General features: G+C 37.3%; 1 protein-coding gene across 4 annotated transcripts in view; it reads left to right on the top strand.

Annotated features, from left to right (window-relative positions):
* The window catches only part of FMN1 (formin 1), a 423,173-nt gene that overhangs the window by 185,157 nt on the left and 211,439 nt on the right, over positions 1 to 26,577 (top strand). The gene's annotated exons all lie outside the window — the stretch shown is intronic.

Below are 26,577 nucleotides of genomic sequence, written 5' to 3'. Positions count from 1 at the left end.
GGTTTTCTCCTACACCGAAGTAAATATTCCCCTTGAGTTGAAGTGTTAAACTAGACAGCATCACAACTTGCAGATACCAGTAGGCACTGTGTCTAATATGGGGATTGAAAAGCCTTGGATTCTGTTTTTTAATGTAATTCAATTTCTAATTTAAAAATTACCATATAGGGAGGGGAGCATCACACACTGGGGTCTGTTGGGGGGAAATGGGGGAGGGACGGGAGTGGGGAGGTGGGGAGAGATAGCATGGGAAGAAATGCCAGATATAGGTGAAGGGGAGGAAGGCAGCAAATCACACTGCCATGTGTGTACCTATGCAACAATCTTGCATGTTCTTCACATGTACCCCAAAACCTAAAATGCAATTAAAAAATTACCATAAATGCATTTGATTGGATTAGAAAATGATTATTTTTAAAGCAGGAGAGAAGACAGAATAGACCTCTACTGTAAAAAATACAGTAGAAGTTACTTTTTATATGTACAATGGAAGTTATTTTTCTTTAGCTTCCTCCTGTTCAGGTGTTCATGTCTGTATGTTTCTTAGCACATCCCTGCAATATGATGTGATGCAGATTACAGAATTTAAGGAAGGAGCCCTAAGAGGTAGTGGAATTGTGCTGAGCCCTTCCATATCCCCTGAGAGTGCTGGGAAATTGTTGACTTGATCCTCCTTTGTGAAGCCCTGAATGGCTGAGGAGTCATTTCCCTTGTGCTGCCATCTAATTGACATTCCCTATGTTTGGCATTTGCTTATAGTGCCTGTGATAGAAATTTCAGAATCTTAGCTTCAAATAACTGAATACTGAATCAGGCACTGAGACTTGTTTACTGATTGAGACTTGTTTACTGATGGCCCCTACTTAAGGAGAGAATGACAGCAACATTTCAATAACATTTCTTCCTTATTTAATATTAACTCATTACTTGCTAATTTAATGGACCTGTGGATCAGATATTCTTCTTTTCAAAATTTGTTAATTTGCAAATAGAAATTGTATATATATGGTATATGACTTGTTTTGAAATATGTATACATTGTGGAGTAACTAAATTGAGCTAATTAATATATACATTGCCTTATATTTGTCATTTATATGTGGTGAGAACACATAAACTCTACTTTTTCAGAAATTTTAAAGTATGGTAATACATGGTTATTAACTATAAACACTATGTTGAACAGTGAATCATCTCGAATTTACTCCTCAAATATAACTGAAATTTTGTCTCCTTTGATCAACATCTCCCTAATCTTCCCCCATCCATCATCTGCCCCCAGCCCCTAATAACCGACATTCTACTGCCTGTTCCTGCCAGTTTGACTTTTTTGGATTTCTCGTAAAAATGAGGTCCTGCTGTATCTGTCTTTCTGTGCTTGGCTTATTTCATGTAACATAATGTTCTCCAAGTTCTTCCATATTGTAGCAAGTGACAGGATTATTTTTTCCTTTTTAAAGGCTGTAGTATTCCATTTTGTATATAAACCACATTTTCTTTATCCATTTGTCCATTGATGGACACACATGCTGATTCCATGTCTTGGGTTTTGTAAATAACGCTTCAATCAACATGAGAGTGTAGCTATCTCTTCAACATACTGACTTCTTTTCCTTTAAATATATACCCAGTAGTGGGATTTCTGAGTCATATGGTAGTTCTATTTTTTATTTTTTTGAGGAGCCTCTACACTATTTTCCACAAACTAGTTTACATTTCCACCTATAGTATGCAAGGGTCTTCTTTTTCCGTATACCTCATCAATACTTATAATCTTCTGTCTTTTTTGGCAATAGCCATTCTAACAGTTGGGAAATGATATCTCATCATGGTTTTAGTTTGCATTTCCCTGATGATTAGTGATGTTGGAGCATTTTTTCATAATTGGTTGGCCCTTTTGTATGTCTGTATTTTTTATGAGACAGAGTCTTGCTCTTTCATTCTGGCTGGAATGCAGTGGCACCATCTCAGCTCACTGCAGCCTCCACCTCCTGGGTTCAAGTGATTCTCGTGCATGAGTCTCCTGAGTAGCTGGGATAACAGGCATATGCCACTGCATCCAGCTAATTTTTGTATTTTTAGTAGAGATGAGTTTTCACCATGTTGGCCAGGCTGATCTAAAACTCCTGACTTCAGGTGATCCGACCACCTCATCCTCGCAAAGCACTGGGATTACAGGTGTGAGCTACCATGCCTGGCGTTGTATGTCTTCTTTTGCGAAATACCTCTTCAGATTTTTTGCTGATTTTTAAATCAGGCTGTTTGTTTTCTTGCCATTGAATTTCTTAAACATTTTGTATATTAATCCCTTAAGATATATGAAAATATCCTTCTTTTCAATGAATGATAATGCACTTTTAAAAATAACTGAGGTGGTGTACTGGATTATATATTAAGTTATTACAAGTAGCAGAAAATTATTAGATAAGTAGTATGGTGTACAAATTCAACTCCCACCTATCCAGTGGAGTAATTAGTTTGGGAGAGAAAAGGAGTCAGTTTCACAAAGAAACAAAAAAGTGGAAAAGTACCCCTGTCTCCTAGAAGAAAAGGAGAGAAGGAGGCCCTTTATCTCCCTTGCTACAAAATGCCCTATGGAGACCTCTCTTTTTCTTTGTTCTCATGTGAAAAAGATTCTCAGCTGCCTCAGGGGAACTGAAATTAATGGGGGATAATTTAAGACACAGATACCTAAAGAGGGCAGGAACAGAAGTCATTGTGTAAGCAGAAGTTTTGTTAACAGCCAAGTTGTGGCAGTTAACCCTACCTTTCCACAAACTGTAGATCAGCCTGGTGAGGGCTTTGACAGTGAAATAATATTCACGATAACAGAAGATGCTTACAAGTTTCGAATTCTTCCTGTGTGCTAGGTATTGTTCTAAGCACATTATATATATTATCTCATTCCATCTCTGTGTAAATCTTATGATCTTAAATATCTCAAACTAAGAAAAGATTGGAGATAGAAAAGAGACAAGTAAATGGAGGACAGAAAGTGTATTGTGATCATGATCTGCAGTTAAAATACAGGTTAGACTAAGATGTGATTAACAGTAGTAAAGATTAAAAGTGTTCCAAACTATACTTTAGATTTTTAAAACGTATCTGTAGAATTATCTGCTCTTTTGGTGATATTAGTAAACTTAAAAAACTTTTTTGCCCCACATTTATGATTTATACCTAATTGCTAAAGCCATGGCTACCATGGCTCCCTATTGCCATCAGGGTGGTACATGCAGTTTATATGCTTAGCTATAAACTATTACAGCAGTCACCGATGGACAACCTTCAACAGGAAACCAGCAACTCTTTTCTCTGATCTGACCCAGAGAACTGTTTCATTTGGCAAACATAGCCAAATATGAACTAGGAATACATATTTTAAAATATGGAAATTTTTATATAAAACCTGGATTTCTAGCTGCTTCTTTAAAACTTGGAGAAGCTGGCAACAAAGGACTTATTTTCTTGTGTGACTTCAACTGTCTAGTCCAACTGGCAGACTCGACCAAGCGACAGATGAAAAAGGCACACTGACACAGGCTTGCCAGTCAATGCAGCCAGGGGATCTCTGCCAGAGTCAGCAGTGGCCATGATAAGCTGCCTATGTTGGCATTTATTTAGCACAGATTAAGTGACAAAGGTCTCAAGTAAAACACCATTAAAGGTTAATTAACATTGCCTACACCCCCTTCCCAACACACACACACACACACACACACACACACACACACACACACACACACAGTAGAGAACAGTTGTGTGGATGATCAAAGATTGGTCTTAGGACCACATGAGTAAACAAACTATTTAGATAAACTCTTCAACATTCCCTTGTTATTTGCTTTTTGCTATTAGCTCAAGGTAAGAGGATTAGGCTGCCATCAGCCATAACTTCTTCCAAGGCTTTTGCAAAACCTTCTGGGCTTCCAAGAAGATTCACATTTTCTATAATTGCTTGCACCATTCTGACCAATCTCTTAAATTCAACCTGCTGGGGCTAAGTAGCAGGTATTCACTTCCACCACGATACATGCCCTCTCATTTGCCCGAGTGCTCTCTAGGCCATTTTACCTGCCTGGACCCTCTAGGCTTTAATTACCCCTGTTCTCTGGATGATATTGAACATAAAATGAGACAGCTTGTTTGATATCAGCACAGTCAGTCAAGATAGATGGGAGTTCATAAAACGAACTGACAAAAACCTAGCCTACCTGTTTTGTTCCACTAAGTAGCAGTCTCATCTATTGTCACAGAACTAGTGGATGATAGTGAGTGGGAAAACTGCTGTACTGGTGCTTTACATGTAATTTCCATTGGTAGCTATCATTGTCAGTTAGATATTTTTTCTCCACATACAGGTTATGGAGAAGTCAGGTATGTTTCCAGACTTCTTCAGCATGCCTTTCTAGAATAAGATGGGTTTCATGCTTTTAAACTACACAAGAAAAGTGATTGATTCTGTCACTGTATACAAGAATTGATGTTATAACATTTAGTTTTTTTGAAATGTTTTCATAGAATTTAAAGAAAACAGTATGATTCAATAAGCAGAGAACCGAAATTGAACTTTCTATGTTCCTTTTAACCATACCTTTGAAGGAAAGTCACTTAATTGTTCAGTTCTCCCACCAGCAACATGCAAGCCCTACCACCTGAAGTATTTTGATTGGACAGTTGGTTATTTTACGTTGTAGTCACATTATTACTAAGTGGGGGAGGTTAGGGTTTTTTATTTCATGTGTGCTCTACAGCCAGCATTTGTTGAGTAATGCAGTATGGAAAGGGCAAAAATGTGTAGCAGGCTGTGTTTGCACCACTGCACTCCAGCCTGGGTAACAGAGTGAGACTGTCTCAAAAAAAGAAAAAGAAGAAGAATGAGTTTAATGTCCCAAATATGTCCTTAACCAAAAAAGAAAAAAAAAAAGCACAAAGACCACTCTAAACTCAAGTTGCCTAATGAGAAATAACATGTGCTTGAGTATGTGCCATGTAACTGGTACTATAGGGTGTATATTGAACCACCCAGGAAGGGTGGTCTCATCACTATCAGTCTTATTATTTTCATTGTTCAGTTGTTAAAACTGAGAAAACTAAGTACCAAAGAATCTGATTTATTTCTCAAGGGCACAGTGCAAGGAGTTGAATAGATCCATAACTTCAGAACCCAAGTTCTTTCTCACTGTCATCATGTATCACACATAAAATAATACCTATGACTTTGATAAGCAAAAAGATCAACTGTACAGAGAAATTATCTGCCAAACAGTAATAATGGTGATTTTCAGATCCTTGAAGCAATCTCAAAGAAGTAATTATCTGTACTATTATTGGGAGAATCAGTTTTATCATATGTCTTGGTAGGACATACCTAAACTGTGTTTCTACCCAACCATCATTAACTTGCTGTACAATGGCTACCACTTAGAAAAGTTTCTCAAACAAGTGAAACCATGTAAAGGTAAGGTGCTGCCTTTTCAAAAATAAAGTTAACAGAATTATCCCAAATTAGAAAATGAAGCAGGCGATGCCAAATACCATGAAGTGGCCATAAACTCTCAAGGCAGAGTTTGCTAAATGAAGGACACACTTGGACAAAACTAAAGAATTTTGTTGTGGATACTATAAATGACATAAAACAGTAGAGTCATGGGAAATGTCTGATCCGCAACAACTCTCCCACTAGAGATCTGAATGGCAGTATCATCCAAGTACTTCGAGTTTAAGTAAAGGTGTATAAACATATGTGCCAGAAATTGATTCATTTAAATAATCAATAAATCTTTGCTTTTGAAAGAATATAATTGTAAGATGTAGTACATTTTTTTCCAAGCTGGAGGAAAATGGTGCGATCTTGACTCCCTGCAACCTATACTTCCTGGGTTCAAGTGACTCTCCTGCCTCATCCTCCTGAGTAGCTGGAATTACAAGCTTTTGCCACCACACCCAGCTAATTTTTGTATTTTTAGTAGAGATGGGGTTTCACCATGTTGGCCAGGCTGGCCTTAAACTTCTGACCACAAGTGAATCCGCCAGCCTCGGCCTCCCAAAGTGCTAGGAGTACAGGCCTGAGCCACCATACCCAGCTATAGCTTCATTGTTTAAGGGTGACTTGCCTGTGATCTTCCTGCTGTTCTTGTGCCTGTGTGCTTTACATCAGGGTTGTCTAAACCAGGCTTTCCCAAAGCAGAATCCATTGAACAGTGATACTTTGAAATGTCCCTTGACAAAAAGTTTTATGGTCAAATATATTTGAGAAATATCTATTGCCCTATTAGAGCTTTACCATGTAAAGGAAAGAACTATAGAAAGAATCCTATATATCTTGTTTCCAACATAAATCTTTTTCTCCAAGAAACCCATCATTTGGGATACTACCCTATATTGATTAATATAATCTTATTTTCTCAATATATAATTCCTGAGTTCAGGTTACATCCTTTATTTATTATTTTATTTTGTTTTGTTTTTGTAGAGATGGGGTTTCATCATGTTGGCCAGTTTGATCTCAAACTCTTGGGCTCAAGCCATCTACCCACCTTGGCCTCTCTCTCAAAATGTTGGGAGTACAGGTGTCAGCCACCATACCCAGGACCTAAATTCCTACTATTTACACCTCCTCCCATTTTAAGCCTTTTAGTTACTTGTACAAGTTCTCCTTTCTAGTCAGTAGGTCTCTAGTCCATCTGCTTGCCTCTGTGGAGCAATGTGTTCAGGTGTTCAGTTACACTCTGAATGCAGTACTCTAACCTTCCAGTGTCTTTTCAGATGTTTCACTCAGTGAAGGGATGCAGCTCTAGGAAGGTAAGTGACACACCATAGGAGGCCCAAATCTTTATGACAAAAGGGAAGCATGAGCATGAGATTGGTAGGACTTCTTTGGATCTCTACTTCTTCAATTTTGAAAAGTGAAGAAAGAAAGATACCTTCCCTTTGTGTCTGGCTTGTGAGGAGTTGGGTAATTTAAGAATATAGTTTTTGACCAACACCTTAAGCAGTTTGAAAGTAGAAAACTTGAAAATCACAGATTGTTTTATCTGTTTTTAACTAATGTTCTTTGGATTCTGGGATGCAAGACGAAGCAGCAGCCAACAGTGACATTTCTCGTTTACCCTATTCATCACATGCGTAGTTCCTAATTGAGGGGAAACTTCACTGAGCGATGGCCTCTGGCAGGCCCCTGCTCATTGTGCAATGCAATCAAATTTCTAGAGTGGTTACTCCCACTGCAAAATGATCCAGGGATCAATGCCAAACTGAAAGTTAACTTACATTGTACCTTTTTGTCCCCAAGAGAACCAAATGGTGTGCTGGCCTCCATTAAAAGAAACTTGTAGACGTTCTTCTTTTACTGTCTCCAACACATTCCACTGATCCATTTCTGATAGTTTACACATTGCTGTTGAAACAGAATTGAGTGCAGACTCTATTTGAGCTGATACAACTAAGTTTATAGAGACATAAATCCTCAGCCTGTCTCATTTTTTATATTTTTCATTATCAACACAATACATTTAAATCTCTTAATTCCAAGATAATACTGTGAGGGAAAGGGAATAATTTGTAGGCCAATAAACAAAACTTTCACAAGTATGAAATATGATGATTTCATAAAAACTATGATATTCCCCTACGTGCTGTTATTAGTATAATTCATTACTGATATGCCAAAAAGGAAACATTAAAAAATATTGAGAAATATGTTAATTCATCATTTCAGTGTAAATATAAAATGTTATGAGGTTACTAGATTTGCTGGTTTACTGGTGTTGAGATTCCTCTTAGGTGACTGGCAACCCAGAATACAGTAGGTACATTTGGACTTGAATTTTTGTGGAAAAGGAGCCCTTCATCTCAGCCTTCAAGATGCTGTCTTGCCCTCAGACAGTTCAGATACAGAAGGAGGCTGTTACAGAATTAAGAATCTGTTCATTGCTCATTTGTATCATGGGAGCCAATGCCGGTTTTATACATTTCCTTCATGCACCATCAGCCCTCAATCATTTCTGCTGAATCTTAACCTCTGAACATGAGTCAACACAGGTGGACCAAGACAGTTTTCTTTTGCAAAAGTTTTTTGACCTTCAGTGACAGGTTACTGCTGGAACTGGTGACTTTGAGTGTTGACCATTGCTTTTGACTCTTCATGAAGTAGGAAAAAGCATGGTAGAGCACCATGGGGAGTGCTTCCTTCTCTCCAGACTTGTTCTGCCTCACTCAATAATGCTGTAAATTCTATACAATCATGCATCACTCTTAAATATTAGGTTCTTCAGCTATAAAGTAAAAGCACTGGACTAGCTGGTGTAAGTTTCCTTGTAGCTTCAAAAGTTCTGTCATTTCTGGCGTAGGAAAAGAGTGGGCCCATGCATCTGTCCCAACTCAATCCAAAAGTCTAGGAGATCTCTTCCCATGTTACCTGTATCAGAGCTAGGCAACTGGCTGAAACTTAATAAATAGTTGTTAATTGATCTGACTGGACATTGCTAGAAATTTTTTCATGACTCACAGTATTTAAGTAGAATGCTATTTGGAGAACAGCATTAGGAAAGCTGCAGAATTCTTAAATTTGTGATACCATCAAATACAGCCCAAAGATATTTATTCATTGAGCACAATAACATTTAAAAAGTTACCTTTGGGCCAGGCATGGTGGCTCACACCTGTAATCCGAGCACTTTGGGAGGCCTGGGTGAGTGGATCATGAGGTCAGGAGTTTGAGACCAGCCTGGCCAACATGGTGAAGCCCCGTCTCTACTGAATATAGAAAAAGTAGCTGGGTGTGGTGGTGCACACCTGTAATACCAGCTACTCGGGAGGCTGAGGCAGGTGAATTGCTTGAACCCGGGAGGTGGAGGTAACATTGAGCTGAGATCGTGCCACTGCACTCTAGCCTAGCCAACAGAGCAAGACTCTGTTTAAAAAAAAAAAAAAAGTTACCTTTGGGTAATTTTCAAATAAAGTATGTATGGTTTAGTTGCCAAAATACTGCCCCATACTTCCTATTGTCTTATAGTCAGCCTCTTTTACTTATATGTTGATTGCCTGGAGCCTATAGACATCTGAGATTGTGACCTCTGGTGGAGAGGATAAAGAGGCTGAGTAACTTTTTTTTTCATGGACATACGGATATAAAGCAAAATCCCTTGAGCTTTTAGATATTTATGGACATTTACATTTCTGTTTCTTTTCTTTTTCTTTTTCCTTTTCCTTCCCCTTCCCTTTCTTCCTCTCTTCTGTCCTTCCCTGAAAGGGCTATCAATAGAATTGAAAAGGAAGCAGCTTTAGAAGTGTAACTGAAAGATGAGCTCTTAGTGTAAAAAAGTAGGTGTGGTCTGTGTTCTAAAACATTTTCAGGAAGGCATGGGAAGGGATTTTGTTGATTAAATGCTGAGTGTCCCATGTTTTCTGACTTAATCAAAGATGTGTATAATCACAGCTACGTAGTAGGAAGTACCAGCTCCATGCCAGGTAGCATGCTCAGTGCTTCACATAGATAATTTTGAACTACCTGAGACCCGGCAGTCGAGTGCAATCCTGAGCTTTCACAGCTGGCCAGTAGGATGACTAGATTTACTAACCAGGTCTGTCTAGTTTCTAAATTTGATATGTATTTATTGTTCAGTATAATGGTTTTTTTAACTTTTAATTTTTTCTTTTTCTCTAGTCATATGTCAAAGACTTTTGTAGATCATCCTTTATTCCTTCGAGTACAAGGTTTTCATGTGATAAAGAAATGACAGTGATATTTCTGTAGTGTTGGGAAAAAGAAAAGTAAGCCATAGAGTTCTTGTATTTAACTGGTTTCATAAATAAGGTGTTCTGTTCTCCCTACAGAGGTACAGAAGAAAGGAGCAGGTGGGAGATTTCCCTTTCCAGCTTTATTTCTCATAGCTGGTCCTGAGCCCAGTTTGAGGAAGTGCCTCTAATACTTGTCACCATAATCTTGATATTTGCCTATATTTATCTTAGAGATTTGAAACCTGAATCTCATAGAAGTTAATTTTCAAGATCATAAATTGGGTGAGAAAATACTGTGGCTAAGCTTCTATGCAGCTTGCCAGCTACTTAGTTTTTCATCATGATTTTTGTAATTTGAACATAGGGGCTTAGCTGTTCTTTAACCTTATCTTCTCCAGTGTAGTTCCTAATACTCAATACTACTGATTCCTTAACAAGCCTTGGGGGGCGGGGGGGTGATTCAGCTGTGTTCTCTCTACTGCCACCTCCCGATATGGTGTGTTCTTGTGTGATAAATTGTACTAGTTGCTGCTTCTAACAAGTCCAGCCTCCTTTAGACTTACTCCATATTCACACTATGGAATTCATAGTGTGGATTTATTATGTGTTTGTGTGTATACACACATAAACTTATGTGTGCTTTGACCATTTCACTGCAATTTGTTGTAGCTTGTTCTGTGTCCTGGAGGAATAACAATAATAATATGGTACTTATTAACCATTTACTGTGTACCAGTCTTTATATATAAGGAATGAATGAGCTGTTACACCAACTTTATGAGGTGGCCTTCTCACCTTCTACACCGAACTGCCTCTGGAAGGTCATATATCTTGAAGGTCCTTCCCTAGCATGAATATTTCTGATGTGACTTTGATTCTGGATTGACCTTTGGCTCTGATCTATCTTTGGGTAGATACTAGCCCTTAGGAGTAACGGCCCTTTAGAGCAGAACACGCTGAAGCATAAACTCGTATAAAGAAGTCATGTGACCATTCATTAAAGAAAATGTGACATAACTGTAGGCAGGATAGTGGAATAGAGAAATAGGTAACCCTCCCTGAGTTTGAGTCCTGTTTCTGCTGTCTACTAGATGTGTTGTCTTGAAGAAATTATTTAAGTCTTTCTGAGCTTCAGCTTCTCACCTGTAAATTGGGTGTGACAATATTGGAACTTGGTAATTTTGACTGATTGCAACTGTTGTGATAGCTTAGGGTGGGACTGGGCCACAGTGGCATGTGGTAGATAAGCAATCTATCATAACTATTGTATTTGTTATGAGGAGCAGGATATTCAGTTTACTAAAAGTCTGTAACTGGCAAAGTGTATTTTTTGGTGGTAAAGTTTGTTCAATACAAATTATGTGCTGAGGTAAAAGAGAAACATTCTGTATTTACTGTTAGAACTAATGCTCATTGGAGCATTGCTTTTAATATGTTCTAAAAGTATGATGTGCTCATTTCCATTATTGCCTCTTCACAAGAAATATTGCTGTGGCCATGGTTTCATGGAGGAAAGATCTGAGTATGTATAAGCACCCTAAGAGTTATAGCCCAGATCTGTGGAATGGCTCTAACTAAGTTATTTCATGTTGAAATTGTTTTTGCTGTAAAGACAAATTTTCTAAACTACAATTTAATGTACATAACTTGGCTTCTTACAGTTTATCTCTCTTATAATCAGTAAACACCAATTGAGTACATGTCAAATATAACAGATGTGCTAGAGATAAAATATCATTTAATAATGATGGTAATGATGATAATAGCAGCAGCTAACATTTGTTGCATATTTCTATATGCCAGACAGTATTCTTAGCATTTACCATGGATTATTTTGTTTAATTCTCATATAGGTTCTGTACTCAGAGAATTTGCTGTTTAGTTGGGGAAACAGAATTTATATCATAAAGGCTAAATAGCAGCACTCAGCTTACTCTGAGGACCTAATATTACCCAGAGAATAATGGAGGGAGAGACTTTTTAAGTGTTAGCATTTTAAACTTATCAACTTTTTATGGAATTTGCTGATTGTAGATCTCAGATTTCAAAAAAGATTCTTTCCACGACTTAGATTTACTGAGTGTGGCGATTTCATACACTACCTCTGAAAGCTGTTAGAGGTGTCTATGTAATACACTTCAGCTTATTTTGTTTTGATACAATATATGGCATGACCTTTATCTACTGTGAGTTGGTATAATAAACATAATTTAAAATATTGAGAAATGTGTTTTGCATACACACGCATACACATACACACGCTTCTGTGTGATAGGTTATCTGAATATTTTACAATTATTTTAGGAGCCATTCCACAATTTCACCACTGGAGGTCAGCTTGACACTTTTTCTCTTAAAGTTTCAGATAATATTCTCTTTTGATGATTGAAATACATTCCAGTTTTATGCTAAGAGCTTTTGCTTTAAACACATGAAAATTCAGTTTATGTTACAAAAAAAAAAAAAAACACAGCAAAGTGCACATAAGTCCATACTCATAGGCAATGCTTAATCTACTTACAGAGACAATACGTGCTATGTTTATGGCTCTAAATATATAGGTACATTCTATATAGCAAATGACAGAGGACCACCTAAAAATAGTGCCTTATGAAATTAATCATGTGTTTCATCCAAGAATGGAATCATCAAAAGTAAATAGAGGTTTCTCTCTCATTTGTTCAGTATGTGTTGATTAAGTGCCTCCTGGATGCCAGGCACTGTGCTAGATGCTGGAGGGGGCAGGACAGATACAGTCCCCACTCTCTTGGAACTTGTAGTAATTAGAGAAACAGATACTGATAAAATATTCAGCCAATAAATACACTGTGCTGAGTACTGCAGAGCTGCTCTGATGGGGTCCGATTTAGATCTGTGGATCCAGACAAGAACTGACCTTTATGCAGAGTCCTAAAGAGTGAAGAGGAGCTTGGCTTGTTTGGAGAACAGGGAGGCCTTGTGTGGCCAAAGCACAGTACAGGACAAGTAGGAGAGAGGTGGGAAATAAAGCTCTGGAGTAGGATTTTTTCAATCTTTTTATACTGCAACCCAGAATGAGGAGTGTATTGTATATCAAGACCCAGGTTAGGGGTGTGTGTGTGTGTGTGTGTGTGAGAGAGAGAGAGAGAGAGAGAAGAGTGAGTTCCATTAAACAGAATTTATTACATGTGATGTACTCAGATATATTCAACTCTTCTTAAAAATGCTCTGGATAAAGTAAAACTTGACTTGTTAACATGCTATCTCATTGATTGATGATGGCCCATGGGTTGAAAACAGTGCAGTGGAGAAAGGCGAGAGGCAGGATTCTGGAAGGGCTTCATACATCTTTTTGAGATTTCCCAATTTCATCTTCAGAAGTTAGAATCTACTAATTCTCAGCAGAGGAATATGTGATGTGAGCATATTTGCATTTCCAAAAGATACCCCTCACCCCCCACCCCCACCCCCCTGCTACTGGTGTAAGGGATGTATTGAGGAGGGCAGAGGGGATGTGGGATGTGGAGAGGACAGCAGGGAGCATTGCAGCTGTCCAAGTTGGAGATGGTAGTGGCTCTGACTAAGGTAGGGTCAAGAGAGAATTTATGCTCTCTGACAACAAGCATTGACTTTCTACCAGTGCTGATGGTTGCTTCTGCTAAAACTGGAGCCATGAAAACTGTCATTGTTGTCTATAAATGTTCACAGCTTGATTCTCCCTCTGGAACATGGAACATGGAAAATATACAATAAATAATTCTTGAATGAATGAATAGAGGGAAGAAGTTGCTGATATCACAGTACCCTTTTGAGCATGAAATGAGAAAGCTCTTTCTTGTTAACTGGATACCCTTCTCTTATCTTAATTGAATATACATACCACCCAAACAATTACTTGTCTCTGTAAACGGGGCAGTTTCTTATACTGTCTTTGAAAGCTGAAGTAGGTATGTGTATAACATAGTTCTGTTTATTTTGTTTTAATACTCTATGTGGCATGATGCTTATCTACTGCAAATAGATGTAATAACTAAAAGACTGAGAGAACAATGATAATTTTCTATGTTTTTTCAGTTAATAAAGGATCAACTGAGAAAACACAGAACAATGATAATTCTCAACTTTGCTAAATGAAGTTTATAAGTTGAACTACATTAAATTGGTGATATTTGACCGATTTGACTTATAAAACAGCAATTTGATATGGCTTAATGTGATATATTTATGCCAAATGGCAAGGAAGTGAATGTGTATTGGAATGATATTTGTCTGGATGAGTCATATTATGAAATGTTCACTGAGGCCTCAGCAGGTAGAATACAAATAGAAACAAATAGAAATATTAAGGGACTGAAGCTGAAAATATCACAAGGCCTTGCCCCTAGGAGAGTGAAGCATTCCTTGCATGGTGACTCTTTTCAAACTAGAATTGTTGAAGTATCCCATGACCCTTATGTCCTGTGTCACTTATACAATCTTGGTGCGGAATGTTTCATCTTTCAGGCAATCCATGAAAAATAAAATTAGTGAAAACTGTTAAATATGTCATTAATCTCTCTAACTGAACCCAGACTGATATTTTACTCCAAAAAAAGGAATAATTATGACACACTATTAATTGTTTTGGTCTTTGTAACATAGCTTTCATAAAATTGTCTTCTTTTTCCCTCATAGACCCTGAATAGTAAAAGTTTCATGTCTTATATATTAGGAGTTATAGGAATATGACATTGCACATATGCACAGGAAAATGATTAGGAGATTAGAAGAAAGTGAATTAAATATCTAAGTTATATTTACTGCATGTCTTTTGTTAAACATATGTCTTATTGAACATTTTCTTTATTGCTCCCACAGATACCAGTCCTTTTTCTTAAGTTTGTAAACTAAGATACAATCTATAATCTGCCAGTCATTACTAAATAACTTGGGCATCTTTTGATATTTCTAATGTATTTTCAGTGAGTTCTGAGGGAAATTTATAAACACTAAATCACACCAGTTTTTCTACTTCAAACTTGTATTGTTGTTCTCAACTACATCATCTTCTAACCATCTGAAGTAATGAAAATCTGTGATTATTATAATGAGAAAGAGGGTTTTCTTTTTGATACTTAGTTTTCAGCACACAAAACTAACATTGATTCCCATCTTGATGGATATAATACAGTACCATTAATTATTTTTCTGTAAAATTCCAATGTTCTAGAAAAGTGGCTCAATCTTGAAACTTGATTGCCAAAAACAAATAGAAACTCCTTTCCTTTTGCTATAAAACAATGGTGGATGGGCTCAAAAATGAGGAGGGGAGAAAACAAGATTGCATTACAAATCTGGCAACATCAGCTACACTAGTAAAATCAAATCCGATGTTGTTTTATGACTCTGAATTTATGTGAGTTCTCAGGATCAAAGGGCTTGAATCCCACTGGACTACAAGGTCTATAGTTCATGGTAAAAACTCATCAAAAAGAACGTTTTAGTCATTTAAGCTTTTCATTTTAATCAGCCACAGTAATAAAAGAGCCTTTAGGTGTCCAAAAACATTTTGCAAGATCAAGAGGTTGTTCTCTCGCTAGTAGAAGCAGCTTTCTTATTGGATCCATATAATGCCTGTGGCCTTTGAGTGTCAAAGGGCCACTGCCTCCACATTGTTTGCCCTTGTGGGATGGTTTCTTTTGGTTCTTCTAACTGTGCATTATGTGATAATAAATTATGGTGTCTGATGGAAGGACCATAAAATTTTCACACCATTTATCAAGTGATTTTAGCTATTTAAAGTTAGGCCTCTGACAGCAAGCCAAGTCATTTGTAATGTTTAGATAGAAACAGTCTACCGCCTGCATCTTGACCAGCATCAAGAGACAGCCCTGCAAAGGAGAAAGAACATGAGGGTGTACCATTGGAAGAGCCAGTTTTGAGTCACAGCCCTGATGCTCCCTAGATTGTGACTTTGGATGGTCCAGAAATTGGGGCTCCTACCTTTACCACAGTGTTGTTTAGATTATATAGGGTAATATTTGTCACATTACTATGCAGCATATGGGAATCAATATACAGTAGATGTAGATGGTACAGGAAACAGCCTGAGCAGTCCAGCATTTTCAGCAAGAGACCTAAGTAGGTAAAGCAGGGGGCTGGCCAGAAGGAGTAAGTTTCTCAGGAGAAAGTGTTCCTGAGAATGTGAAAGACAGTGAAATCAGGGACCCAGGAGGTTGCCTTAGCTCTGGGAAGTAAGAGGTGGCATTTCTTCTGAGACAAACAGAAAATAAAGAATGAGGGCCATTGTCTATGGGCTGTAAATGCCTTTATTTCTTTGCTTGGTTGTTAGGTTTGGCCTCATGCATAGGAAACGAAATGAAGGTGCCTGGTGTTTCTTCACCTGTTCTTTGATATCATCCTCTACTGCTACTTCTGCATTTTCCTCATTTGGTTCCTGATACGGTTTGGCTGTGTCCCCACCCAAATCTCATCTTGAATTGCAGTTCCCCAAATCCCCATGTGTCATGGGAGGAACCTGGTGGGAGGTAATTAAATCATGGGAGCTGTTTCCCCATGATACTCTGGTGATAGTAAGTTGTCACAAGGTCTCATAGTTTTGTAAGGGGCTTCCCCCTTTACTTGGCTCTCTTTCTTCTCCTTCCTGCCACCTTGTGAAGAAGGACTCGTTTGCTTCCCCTTCCACTATGATTGTAAGTTTACTGAGGTCTCCTCAGCCATGTGGAATTGCGAGTCAATTAAACCTCTTTCTTTTATAAATTACCCATACTGGGGCAGTTCTTTACAGCAGCTTGAGGGCAGACTAATACAATTCCCCTTTTAGCAGGTGCCTTCCCCCATTTCTAATAATAAATTCAGCAATCCTTTACATCAAAATCCCTTCTCCTAAACACACTGCTGCTTTGAGCTTCCATTCTTTCTCTCACTGGCAAAATTCTTAAATGTTAATGACATATAGCAAATTCTCCTACCACTTAAATTCTGTTATATCTCTACTGAAACAGATGAAGTAATTGGAGAGTCAGTTGAAATCCTCAATCTCCTCCCTCAGCATCTGGGCCAGCAAATTCTGCAGTACTTTTTCTTCTTCCTCTGAGTGTGCTTCTCCATCTTTGCTGCCCTCCCAGCCTTGCCTCTTCAGCACGCCAAATTGTGGCTGGTTAGTCACCTCATCTTTTATATTTTGTCTCTTGGAGATTTCCTTTATTGCCACAAATTTATCTTTGTATAAGTGCTTTTCAGCCCTATTTATTTGAATTCAAACTTCTTCCTGAGTTCCAGATAACTTTTTGTGGAAAACTACCCTGGGAAATATTTTTAGTATCTCAAACTTAAAATTTCCAAAGCCAGAGCATCTAAAAAATTTTATAAGCTAACATAGAAAGGGATCTTTTGTTTCATCTACTTGTCTCCTGAATCCCCCTTCCTCCTCCCCTCCCAATGAAAACATGACAAAAAGCAATCAGCCTTCTGAGCTGCCCTGTATATGTAGGACGTCATGGTTTTAAAACTAAAAGTCTAGGCCAAAAATCTCAGATGCATCCTTGACAACTCCTGCACCCTCTGCTTCACATCTAGTTGATTACCAACTTATGTTAATTTGAGTTCTGTGATTTCATATTTACTCACTCCTTGGCACTCCTGGTTCCATCATCCTAACATTGGCCTTTAGCATAGCTTGTGTGTATTCAGCCTACCTTATCACTTCCTTAGATTGTTGCTCTTCTCTCTTAAAACACCTCTGATGGCTCACTACTGTTTATCAAGTTAAGTTTAAAGTCCTTAGCATGGTATTTAAGACCCTCCAACTTATCTTGGCTTTCTTTTTTTTGTGGGGTGGTATGGGGGCTAAAATGCACTTGACTACAAAGGATGGGGAATGATTATTGTGGTTTTCTCTTCTATTTCCCTAAGCATTCTCATCCGCATGCCTTTTCCTTTCACTTGGATTGCTTACAATCCTTCATTTTACCTTTGTCAATTCCTTGTGCCCTGAAAGGGTTCATTATCATACATAAACCATCTCTAATTCCCTAAGGCTTCCTCCTAGGAAATTTTAAGTTGACTTAGTCACTTAGCAGACTTTTTCTCATATTATAATTATGAAAGCAGAGGTGCCTCCACCTACTTTCCATCCCCAGTGTCATGTACGTGATGGACATAAACCTTCACTAAATAGCAAACAATTGAATCTGCCGTCACAATAATGCATTAGTCCATAAACTAATCCCTGGTTGGTCTTCCTTTCTCCATCCGTTGTAGTGGAAACTGGATGTAAACCAAAGTGATTTCACAGGTAATATTTTTCAAAAACTCGGAGACAAAGTAAAACTAGAGTGGGAAAACTGTGTTCCCAGAAAGTTTTTTAAGATATTTTTTGACAGTTTCTGACTTTCTGCTGGGAGAATGTTTATTGCTTCTGACTGTCTTAAATGTGCATTTAGACAACATTTGCATGATCATTTAAGATAGCTTAAGTGAAAGCAACTTAGGCTTACTTGAATTTGTGATCATTTGGAAACTCTTTCGTTTTATAGATAAGGAGCTAAAGGCAAAAAGAACTGGTCTTAGACTCTAGCTTAATGGTTCTCAACCTTTCTTTCTTGGTACATTAAAGAGAGGTGACATTATCACAACAGGAACGGGCTTTATTGTAGCCAAGGAAGTTGACCACCCTGTGAGATTGACCGTCTGGTTACTACTAGTTAGCAACAAGAGGGCCCAAGACCATGCAGGCAACTGATAGAAGCACAGTGACTGAAACTCAAGCCTCTTCCTAGTCCACTGCCCCATCACTGATGGGAAATTGCTCTGCCAAAGATTAAGTGTTGACTGCAATCTAAGTGATGGGCAGAAAAACCAGCACTCAGCTCATAATGGTGAATTGTACTGAGAATATGCTGTCTTAGGTATAAAGTAGCATGTTTAAAAGCAGAATCTTCAGATAACACAAACTTGAACACATTTCTGTTAGGAATGTACAAATCAGTTGGAGGAAAATAAGACCACCTCTTTCACATACTTTAGTCAAGTTCAAATTTCCTTTTTTTTAAGGTTAAAAGGTTGTAAAATACTTCCTTTTCCCCAACACTTTATCTCTGCAAGGTTAAGAATTGTATTGAAGGTTTACAAATAGGAGCTTGGTCGATTATTTTCTAATCAGATGACATTCTTTGAGTCATGAGCCATGGGTCAGTGTCCAGATTGACTGTGTCCTATTGTGACCTAGAATCAGACGTTGGAGTCCAACGGCATCACTCACTCACTGCTCATTACCAACCTTATTACCTTAAAAAAAAAAAAAAAAAAAAAAAAAGCTGGAGAGACAGAAAGGCTGCCAGCTGTCAGGAATACCTTTTCTAGTGATTTTTACATTTTTTTTTCTGCTAAAACTGCAACGAGGCACTACCCAAAGCAGCGAAATTTTAAACACCATTTCTGAGAAGCTGTGACTGTTGCTAGAGGATTTTGCATAGCAAACCTAAAAGAAAAATCTTTTTAAACTAAATGATACTCAACAACAGAAAGACACATTTCTGCCTTTACGTGCTCCAAGTTTAGTACCATCCTTTTAAGTGTTTCCTCATAGATAAATATTCGGATTTAATTCTATACTTTTATTCTTACCTGTGTGACATTGATATGAAAATCTGAAAAATACACAAGACAAATATCAAAAAGAGTGATTCAGAAACAAGTGGGCATTTGTTTTTATATTTGGCAACTGCAATTGAGAAGGAGGTATATTTTAGCAAAGCAAATTTGGACCAAGAAGAATGATCTTCATGCCAATCTTTATAAAAATTAGACTTTCTTTCTTTCAAACACCTCAACCTTTCTAATCCATTTCATATGTTGTATTAATATCATGTTCAAGGAGATACAGTTAGAAAGTCTTCTGCTACGATGTGCAGTGCGGGTAAAGGTGATGTCCAACATTGAAATTCCTAGTGATCTAAGTATTTAGAGTGTGAAGTAGCTTGTAATTATTTGGAGTACATGATTGGCATGGATACTTGAGCCAGTTCATTTTTTCATAAAAGGTACATGGCACCAAATAAGCATACCATCTCTCGTAGCCAGCAAATACATTCCACAAAACAGCAACACATCAGTGATATGAAACACTACAGCAGTCATGTGGTTTAGTATGGATATTATACAGCTGACCTTGTATCATTAACCTTTATGGTTAGGTAGTGACCTTTGAGTGACTTATGAAAAAGTGATGTATGAGTTTTAAAGTAATCCTGCCTCTGCCTTTTCACATTATTAGTATGTGCAGCTATAACATTTAAACTAAAATAATTGCCTGGGAGAAAAAGAAATGTAGCCATCTATAACCCTCTGTCAAACTACATTTGAATTGTTGTTTAAAGTTCACATTGGATAAACATTTATTTTGAAAATATTTCATAAATTATATTCTATGTTTGATCAGTTAGGAAATAAGTCTGATTTAAGTTCATACATTCCAATTACTAGAAAAAACTGAAATATGTAATTCCTATAACCATTATCCTTTCAAAAAGCAAAAATTATGGAGATGAGTATCAATCAAAAGTAATATGGTATAATCTAAGGTGGGGGAGGAAAAGAAGAATGTGGTTTGTCTGTATTCCAGGAGAAGAGAATCAGTCAAAATGAGATCTGATCTTTTCCAAATTATTCTGTCTGCATCTTAGCAGAGTGTAATTCCACATGCATCTTGATGTTCCAAGTATCATTAAACATCTAGTGATCAGAACAAACGTCCTGCCAAATCCCATTTATTTTTTTAACTGGTTAAGGCATTGAGCACTCTAGATTTATAAATGTATAATTTAAATTGCTGTTAAAAAATAAACCTAGATGGGAGATTTACATTTTTCTTAATCTATGTTTACACAAAGAAGATATCTGTTTTTAAATATTACATCAGATCTTTGTGAATTCAAATAAATCAGGGTGACACTTTGCCAAAACTATTTGTAAAAATGATGGGTATTGATGCCCTGTGGTCAGGGGATCTTCCCTGTGAGGTTTTAGAATTTCTCGTTACTCAAAAATACCCTTATTCTGGTTCTCACTGCTGTTTTAAAGCATATAAGCTTAGGCGTAATAGATGCACTTTATCAATTGTACACTGTCAGCCCATGTATGTCCTCAATTGCAAGTATTCCAAATGAAACAAGTGCAGCTCCAGAAACATTTTATGCCTCTTCCTGGGTAGATCCATAACTGGATATGTTTGGTAAGCTTAGTTGCTTATATCCAGGAACTCAAAAAGAGCCTTGCTACCACAAAGAATAGATCTATCAGCCATATTATTATGGGTGCTGTTTCAAGGCTCTTTTTGTTGATTGATGTATTTTCATGACCCCTCTTCCCATCATTTTGTTGTCTCTCAGTGAAGGTAGGATAAAAAATAACACTTGGATGCATGTGGCCTAAAACATCTTCAATGGTCCTTTTAATGTTATTGAAGTGGGAATATACTTAGAGCTATAAAAATTCTTACCAGTTAAAATGTGATGTGCATTCACAGTGATGGCAATATTAATATCTTTATTTTGACTCATTTGAGATCAATTAATCGACTCTCATCTGGGCCCTGTCCATATTGTAAAATAAGTCAGTTGGGAGGACTGCTAAACAAAACAAACTTACCATACCTGTGTGGAGATAGACCTGTCAATTTGGATTTAAGAATGCTAGGTTTTTGCAAAGAATGTAGTCACAGTCAGCTGTGCACTTTAGCAGCTGTGACCTTGCTGAGGAACAGTCACAATAATCATACAAGTTAGTTTTTATCATGTATGTAACAGGCTGCTCATAGGCACTACTTAATATGACAATCCCTTCTTCCTTCTTTTTCTTTTGCTAACAGAACCTAGTAGTTGTGGGCACTACAGCTTTGGATTTCTAACAGTCAGCCAAGGACATTGAAGAATTCTTTCATTCAGTTATCCCTGCTACAGTGATACATCAGTGAACAAAAGATAAAAACATGAGTCCCTATAAAGTTGATGTATTTAGAAGATGGAAGGAGGAAGAGAAGGTAGCACAGCAGGCAGGATAATCTCAAAGGCAGAAAGAGGACCAGTAATTTGTACTATCAGAGAAATCTAGAGGCCATTCTCAAGTTAAGCTGTGCAGAGCTCCAAATGAGAATGAGGAAAAATCCACCAAATTGGGTGGTTTAGGAAGCTGTTAGTTAATTATGTGAACATTTTCAGCACAATGGTGAACTAGCCTTACAGAAAGCATATGGTAAAGATACAAAGATAATAAGTAACTACTAATCCTTGGGAGCAACATTTGTTAATGAATATAATGGGGGATTTTATTTTGAAGAAGGGATGAAGGCAAATGTTTTGCGCTGCTTTTTCTTTTTTTTTTTTTTTGGTGATGGATGAACAGAGAAAAGGAGATCTTAAGCACTTTTTAGGTAGGGATGAGAGATTGGAGGCATACCTATCAATAAACATGTTAAAAAGTTGCTTGAAAAAAACTCAACAAAACTTCAGTGTGTCTTGCACGCAAGTGATATTCTAGCTTTTTATTGCATATGCAATGGTGATGACTTTTGATTTTCATTCTTGTGATGTATGGATCCTGCTTAATGCAATTTGTGTAGAAAAAAACAATGTTGAATTTCACTTAGCCACTCCTTTCCCTAAGGCCACCACCATCTAAATATACAAACTATACATAAATGTAAGGGTTGTGCTCATAGCTTCTGATTGATAATGCACTATAATCCCAAATAGTTGCTGTTAGTTGTATCCAATATGATATTAATTCTTCAGTGTTTCTCAGAATATGCTTATATTTGTTGTGAAGTTTCTTCTGAGTTTCTTTCACTCCCCATGAAAAATATGTCAGGAAGCAAGATGGGCAATATCATCCTCATTTTACAGACTGGAACCTGAGGGAGAATTTGCAGTTTACTATACTGATGGAATAATAACTGTTACTGTCTTGGAGACCTGTTACGTATAGGAGGAAACTGTTCTAACTGCACTGTGGGACAAACTGTCTGTTTTGATAAGTGGTATTCTTTATTACTAAGAAAAAAATATTAATCTATTGCAAGAAAGAAAATAGAACACCCAAAGTAGTCTTTTAACCTAATACTGATCCTTGTATTGGAGGCTGGCTTAAGAAAAACAAAACTTAAAAAAAAAATCTTCAAGTTGGCTTGGAAATAGAATATGTTAGGTCCTTTTTCCTTACAAAAGCAGAAATGTTTTTTGTTTAGAAGCATTTATTGATTAACTACTTTGGAAAAAATTATACTCAAATAAGTGATGTGATAAAAAATCGGCTGTAGAGAAAGGGGAAGAAATGAGGTATCACAATGTTAAATGCAACATAACATTCTGCCTAATGCTATGAGCTTTTGGTTGTCATTCACTCCCTCCCCTGGCCATGTTCCTACATAGCTGCAATGTAAGAATGTTGCTGAATGTGGCAGTACTATCTTAGAGGATTACTAATAATTCTATCTTAGCACTGACTTCACCTCAACAGAGAAACCTCTAAAAGGTGAATCATTAGAGTGCAAAATGCTCTAGTATTGAAGGAGGTTAAACTTTAACCTCAAGAAATTTAAACACTTGAGTCTCTTTAAGATGTGGGTACTACTTTAGATACTTTTGGGGCTCATTTTACTCTACTGACAGTGATAATGTCTTTTTTCAACAGAGATTTTGTTGCAGGCAGAATTTTGCTGTGGAAGCCCCACTTTTATGTAACATTTTATAAGTGTTCATTTATTTTACAGTTTTTAATTTATCTAACGTGTGTTTCACTTATAATGTCAGTCTTTAAGAGGTGTTTTTCACTGAGATATAATTTTACATGCAGTAAAAAATTGCCGTTTTAAGTGTACCATCTGAGGTTTCACCAAAAACATGCAGTCATATAAACATACTGCAATCAGGATTTAGAACATTTCCATCACCATAAAAAATGTCCCTGTGTCCATTGGAAGACAGCCCCTTTTCCAACCTCAGGCTCCTGGTATCCACTGATGTTTTCTGTCCATACAGTTTTGATTTTACCACAAAGTCGTATATATAGAACCTTGCAATATATAGCCTGTTGAGTCAGCTCCTTTCACTTCACAGAAAGCATTTGAGACTGATCCATATTATTACATCTACCTGCAGTCGATTTCTTTTTACTTCTGAGTAGGATTGCAGTTCATGCACCTACCACAGTTTTATTTTTTCACCAGTTGAAGAACATTTGAGTGGCTTCTAATTTTGGGCATTGTATTCGTCAGGGTTTTCCAGAGAAACAGAACTAATAGGATATATGTATCTATGTATGTGTATACATAAAATATATAGATATATTTTAATACATGTGAATATTTAAGAATGTGTATAGGATGGGCGTGGTGGCTTATGCCTGTAATCCCACTACTTCGGGAGGCTGAGGCGAGTGGATCCTGAGGTTAAGAGATCAAACCCCTGGCAAACGTGGTGAAACTCATCTCTACTAAAAATAAAAAAAATTAGCCAGATGTAGTGGCATGTGCCTGTAGTCCCAGCTACTCAGGAGGCTGAGGCAGGAGAATCGAACCTGGGAGGTGGAAGTTTTAGTGAGCCAAGATCGTGCTACTGCACTCCAGCCTGGCAACAGAATGAGACTCTGTCTCAAAAAAAAATAATGTATATAAAGAGATTTATTATAAAGAATTGGCTCACATGATTATGGAGGCTGATAAGTTCCAATACCTGCAGGGTGAGTTGGTAAACTGGAGTCCTAGGAGGGCTGACAGTATAGTTCTGATCTGTGTCTGAAGGCCTGAGATCCAGAGGGGGTGGGGGTATAGTTCCCGTGCAAAGGCTGGCAGACTCAAGACCCAAGAAGAGCCAATGTTTCAGTTCAAGTCTAAAGACAGGAGAAAACCTGTGTCCCACTTGGAAGGCCACTAGGAAGGAGGAATTTTTTTCTTAGTAGTGAGAGAGTCAGTCTTTTCATTCTGTTGAGGCCTTTAACAGAGGCCCACTTACATTAGGCCCACTTACACGAGGCCCACTTACACAAGGCCCACATACACGAGGCCCACTTACATTAGGCAAGGCAATCTGCTTTACCCAACCTCCAGATTTAAATGTTAATTTCATCCAAAAACACCCTCAGAGACACACCCAGAATAACGTGTGACCAAATAACTGGGTGCCCTGGGGTCCAGTGAAGTTGACAGCTAAGGTTAACCATCACAGGCCATTATTGATAAATCCACCAAAAACAATGCATATGGATTTTCGTATTAAACTGTTTTTGTTTCACTTGGGCTAGTGAGTAGGTGTGGGATTGATAATTGATATGGAAAGTGTATATTTAACTTTTAAAGAAATGGCCATACTGCTTTCCAAAGGGGCTGTAGCACTGTCCATTCCCATCAGCCATCTGAGAGTTCTAGTTGCTCCACATTCAAAACAGCACTTGGTATCGTCAGGTCAGTCCTTTTCCTCTGTCACCCTTCCCTCTCCTCCCTTCTCCCAATAGGCATGTGATGATATCTTTCGTGGTTTTAATTTGTGTCTCCCTGTTGACATGACTAGTGATGTTGAACAACTTTTTATGTGCTTATTTGCTATGCACATATCTCCCTTGGTAGATTATCTGTTCAAATCTTTTACCCATTCTTCAGAGGTGGAGGGAAGTTTTTTTTTTTTTCTTTGTTTTAACAGAGTTCTCTCTGTGCTACAGAAACCAGTTCTTTGTCAGTTGTTTTCCAACACTTTCTCTTGTGTGGCATAGAGACTTGCAACAAACAGAAAATTTAATAGTGGAAAGGTCTAATGGATCAATTTTTAAGTGGATCATGCTTTTTTAAAAAATTATTTTTTTAGTTGACAAAAGTTGCATCTATTTATGGAGTACAACAACACGTTTTGATATGTGGATACATTGTGGAATGTCTAAATCAAGATAAGTAACATATCCTAAACGAATCATGCTTTTGATGTCCTATGCTAAATGAATCATGCTTTTGATGGCATATTTAAGAACTCTGCCTAATCCGGGGTCCTAAGTATATTCTTCTATGTTTTCATTAAGATGCTTTTGAATGATGACAGAGTTGACCAAAAAGTTGAATCAAAGACTGTCAGGTCTTTTGTTAGCACAGAATTTAATTAATTTTAATGTAATATTTTCCTGACAGAAAATCTCAAAAATCACATTAGAAAATATATAGTTAAAAATGGAAACATTTTTGGAAAAAAAAAATTCGCCTTATGCAGGGTTTGAATAGAATTGTATAAATTAAAAAGAGTCTCTAAGATTAAACTTGAATTTTAGGAAATTCTTCTTTTTTATCTTTTTTGAGACACATTCACTCTGTCACCCAGGCTGGAGTGTAGTGACGTGATCTCTGCTCACTGTAACCTCCACCTCCCAGGTTCAAGCAATCCCTGTGCATCAGTCTCCTGAGTAGCTGAGATTACAGGCATGCTATACCACGCCCAGCAATATTTTTATGTGTTATTAGTAGAGATGGGGTTTTGCCATGCTAACTAGACTATCATGAACTCCTGACCTTGGATGATCCATCTGCTGAGCCTGAACTTTAAAAGAAGAAAAAAGAAAAGGAAGGAAAATAGACCAGTTATAATTTTTCCTAATCAATGAAACCATTTTGGAGACATAGATTCAGAAAATCAGAGAAAATTTGGTATTCCAAAGACTTAATAAAACAAAAAAAAAAACAGAACATGGTATATGAATGTGTAACATTTTTGGCATAATACAGTACAGTTTTAAAATCACAGTAATTAAGATTAAATGTTCTTTTAAAATAGTGTGAAAATTAAGTGTTTACAGAACTGAAGCACCTCCTTAGATCCCTAGAAA

This window comes from Saimiri boliviensis, chromosome 2 (genome assembly GCF_048565385.1).
Source record: "Saimiri boliviensis isolate mSaiBol1 chromosome 2, mSaiBol1.pri, whole genome shotgun sequence".
NCBI lineage: Eukaryota > Metazoa > Chordata > Mammalia > Primates > Cebidae > Saimiri > Saimiri boliviensis.
The sequence above is the reverse complement of the archived record's forward strand: the minus strand, read 5'-3'. Positions and strand labels throughout refer to the sequence as shown.